This window comes from Sycon ciliatum, chromosome 6 (genome assembly GCF_964019385.1).
Source record: "Sycon ciliatum chromosome 6, ocSycCili1.1, whole genome shotgun sequence".
Lineage (NCBI taxonomy): Eukaryota > Metazoa > Porifera > Calcarea > Leucosolenida > Sycettidae > Sycon > Sycon ciliatum.
This window is the reverse complement of record NC_088648.1, coordinates 4,152,427-4,157,272: the sequence shown is the minus strand read 5'-3', so window position 1 is coordinate 4,157,272 and position 4,846 is coordinate 4,152,427.

Here is a 4,846-nt window from a genome sequence, read left to right as displayed (position 1 = left end):
GAGGAAGGATCTGATCTGCTGCTCGGATTATAGCGTTAGACGCCAACCCTGCAGTCAAGATCTAGTAAGTCTCAGTTAATATTTTATGACTTGGGGCTCCCCGCGTGCTAGTTTGTACGTGAAGTGTGTGGGTACAGTGAGGGCTGCGTCCCACCCGCCTGTGTGGATTCACAGGAAGTGTGAGTTACGAAATCTAAAGAAAACGTTGAACGGTCTCTGCTTGGATGACGACTACACCATAGCTCAGTGGTTAGAGCATCGCTGGCTACAAGCGAGGGTCCCTGGTTCGAGTCCTGGTGGCGACAGTCAATTTTTTCTTCAGACTTTTCCCGTTTGTCTCTTTCCCTCAAAACAATTAATATTTTATGACTTGGGGCTCCCCGCGTGCTAGTTTGTACGTGAAGTGTGTCGTTACAGTGAGGGCTGCGTCTCACCCGCCTGTGTGGATTCACAGGAAGTGTGAGTTACGAAGTCTGAAGAAAACGTTGAACTGTCTCTGCTTGGATGACGACTACACCATAGCTCAGTGGTTAGATCATCGCTGGCTACAAGCGAGGATCCCTGGTTCGAGTCCTGGTGGTGACAGTCAATTTTTTCTTCAGACTTTTCCCGTTTGTCTCTTTCCCTCAAAACCAGTTAATATTTTATGACTTGGGGCTCCCCGCGTGCTAGTTTGTACGTGAAGTGTGTGGGTACAGTGAGGGCTGCATCCCACCCACCTGTGTGGATTCACAGGAAGTGTGAGTTACGAAGTCTGAAGAAAACGTTGAACGGTCTCTGCTCGGATGACGACTACACCATAGCTCAGTGGTTAGAGCATCGCTGGCTACAAGCGAGGGTCCCTGGTTCGAGTCCTGGTGGTGACAGTCAATTTTTTCTTCAGACTTTTCCCGTTTGTCTCTTTTCCTCAAAACCAGTTAATATTATTTATTCCATTGCTTATTTTTTTAGTTTTAAAGGGCAAGTTAAAGGGGAAGTTAAGGCAAAAATTAAAATTTCACCAGTTGTAGTCTTCGGGGTGCTGAGTCGATTGGTCTTGGTCCGAGGAAGCCGAGACGCTCCCTTCCTACTTGAATCCCAATCGAACTCGCGCACTTCCACCGAAACTGGGTGACTGCGCCCGACTAGATGGGGATTTGTATGCAAAATGTCACTAAAAGCGCCATTTCGTTCTTATTAAAGCACGGATGACCGCGATTGGCCCATATGTTGTAGTCTTTTGGACGCTGAGTCGATTGGTTTTGGTCCGAAAAGGCTGCGATGCAGCGTTCCTCCTTTATTCCCAATCGAACATGCTTGAACAAGTGGTCACGTGCTCCTGCGTACACCAGTCAGCTGGTCACCGTGCCTGCAGGGTACAACTTACTAGCCTGTTTGACCTTTTTTGGGTGCAGTCCTGTCACTCGAGTTGAACTCGAGTTGAACCTTGGTGTGAAAGTTGTCGCCTGCTGGCGTGGTGACCAGGTGATTTGGGCACCCAGGAGCACGTGACCACTTGTTCAACCATGTTCGATTGGGAATAAAAGCACGGATGACCGCGATTGTCCCATATGTTGTAGTCTTTTGGACGCTGAGTCGACTGGTTTTGATCCGAAAAGGCTGCGATGCAGCGTTCCTCCTTTATTCCCAATCGAACATGGTTGAACAAGTGGTCACGTGCTCCTGGGTGCCCAAATCACCTGGTCACCACGCTAGCAGGCGACAACTTTCACACCAAAGTTCAACTCGAGTTCAACTCGAGTGACAGGACTGCACCCAAAAAAGGTCAAACAGGCTAGTAAGTTGTACCCATTGTTGTCCATTCCACGTTCCTAGTACTTCCTACACCTACAATAGCCCTAGTTCTCTTTCTAAAGACACATAACAGCATCACACAATAACAGTCCGTCATACATGTTGAGTGCAGTGCAGCATCGTACACTAGCAACCTAGCTTACATGTGAATGCACGGTGTATTGCAGTGCAGTGTATTACAGTGCGTTGCAGTACGTTAGCAGCCTACCATACATAATTATTGATTTACAGTAGGATGAACTCGGATGGAGAGCCAAGGACTATTTATTACTGTTAGCCAGTTAGTTGTAGAATGTCAGCACCGTCGGTCAGTGCCGTGCAATGCTGATTGTTTAGTAACTGATGGTGTTAGTGGACGTTATAATGTAACTTGTAATACCTTGGTCCTTTTTACTTTTTTTAACAGTATGATGCTTTATACCTTATCCAATAGGAATGTGTGGATACATGGCTGTCGTCATCATCCGCACTCTTGAACTGTCTTTCAAAGACATGCTTACTACTACTATAGCATATAGGATGCAAACACTGATTGAATTTTTATTCTAATAGCTCCTGTTCTGTCATTTAGAATTTGTGTTTTTAATTCCTTTCAACACATTACACATGATTGTCTAGTTTCCTGATGAAAAGGACAAACACTACGAAGGAAATTGTATCATTGTATCATTGTATCATGCTCTACTGACATGATAATTTTAAATTTTCAAGAATGTGCAGAGTGTGGAGAATGTACTGTATTATAATGTGCATTACATGACGTCACAGCGCAACAGTGTCACAGTGTCTGACGGCATAGCGGAATAGCGTGATCCCCTAGGTAGTATTCGGGTATACTTGCAGTGTTGCTGTCGCTCACACCTCCGATATACATGTACACGGAGGAGCGTGGCAAGGTCTTCAGTGGTATCTCATCGGCATCGCTGTCGTTGACGTGCACTTCAAGTCGACGTTCGACATCACCTTGCTTGCCTTGGAATTGCTCCAGCCAAGGCGGATTCCTCCATTTGAAAATCAACACCACGTACGGTACAATGAAACCAGTGCCAACGGCAATACAGAGATGGAAGCTGAGCAAATCACTGAAGACAATCCAGACGATCAGTAAGTAAACGGTCAGTATTCCCACTATTCCCAGTATGAAGCCCCAGACAAATGGCTTAGCCTTATGAAATCGTTGACTAAACTGGACCTGGTCGTCTGCCATGATTGCCGCCATTGGTCCTTTATCGTAGTCTCTGAGACAAGAAGAAAAATCATCAGAGGGAGAGAGATAGAAAAAAGACTGAGCGAGAGTCATGGAAGTGGCTTAGTTGATCGTACACGTATAGCTAGTACAGCACAGGTAGAGACTGGTGCTGTGGTAGCGAGCAGGGTCCTACGCTCACCTCGGGTGTTGCGCCATCTTCCACTAGGTTGAGATATGCGGCCGTCACACAAACAACTCTGTCTGATCATTACTCGTGACATTACTGCGCCGGAAGCGTTTACTGACCGACGTGGCTCGCTGTCTTTCACCTCGTGGAAAGCTGCTACGGACAAGTCCTGCTACGGTCGTGGCCAAAGAAATCCAACCAACGAGTCCAAAGTAGCGCCGCCGTTCCATTAATTTTCGTACACGATGCAAAACCTATCCGAGAGTCGCAGAGGCCGCATGAGCCTTGTCCGAAGTAGTTAGTTGTCGCTCCTTTCGGCTCACGGGTCGGATTTCTTTCGCCGCGACTGTGCAGTCATGTGCTTTTCTTTCTTTGTCTTTTTACTTCAAGTAGTGTTAGTTCAGTAGGTGCGTGCAAGTACTGTACATGTACTTGACCTCTTCTCAATGAAGCTAGTGCATGGAGGACGAGCCACCCCGTACCCCCACGCAGTACCCTCATACGTAACTCGTTTCTGGACGTCGACATGGCTTACCAGATCGCGAGGAGAGCAAATCCAGAGTAGATGTGTATCATCCACAATCGTTGTACTCACCTGTAGTCTGTAGGATCTTCATGTGGATGCTAGTAGTACAAGTATGGGGTAATGCTTTGTTGCAACTCAAGCTGAAGCTGCAGCTCAACCACGAGCTCCAGCTGTGTGAACGGACTTCAGCGGAGGGCTAATCATGTACAATGTAGATCAGTCAGTGTCTGCTCCAGACTCACGAGCCGGGTTGGTAGGTACTTGGACCCGCTTGGAAAGCGAACATCGGGTCACATGTGACCCGGATTAGGGTTCAGCGGATAATGCCGGCATTATATTCGGCATTATGAGACTATCTGACACAGTTTTCCCCTGTTCGCTATAACTTTACACTCCCTCGCACCTCATGCATCTTACGCCTGTCTATTTAATATAATAAAAAAGATAAAAAAAAAAGATGAATGAAGCTAGCCTGTGTCGACCTGAGGCTCATCGCCATCTTGCAGTCATATTAACCCCCTCCCTAGATTTCCGTGCGCACATTCGTTCCACTATCTCTAAATTTCGTAGCAGACTGTGACTAATAATAATAATAATAATAATAATAATAATAATAATAATAACTGGTTTGAGGGAAAGAGACAAACGGGAAAAGTCTGAAGAAAAAATTGACTGTCACCACCAGGACTCGAACCAGGGACCCTCGCTTGTAGCCAGCGATGCTCTAACCACTGAGCTATGGTGTAGTCGTCATCCAAGCAGAGACCGTTCATCATAATAATAGTGACTGTTTTTGCTAAGTCGTATGGCTCTTTTCTTTCCTCCATCGGTCATTTCTACCTTGTATAAGTCATACGTCTGTAAGAAGGCCTTAGGCCTGTGGGGATTGCCCTCTCAAAAATTTAATAATAATAATAATAATACGTTCGCCCTACCCTGGAGTACTCTATCCCCGTCTGGTTTTCCTCTCTGTCGGTCCAAGACCAGGATAGCGCTATGAGTAGGCTCCAAGCATCTGCAGCCAGAGGATATCTTGCCGCCAAATTAGGGAGAAAGCCAGATTGAATGACTCCAAAAGAAAATCTTAACCAGCGTGCAGGCTGGGAAGCTATAAAATGGCGATTACAGATCTTTTCATTATGCTATTTTC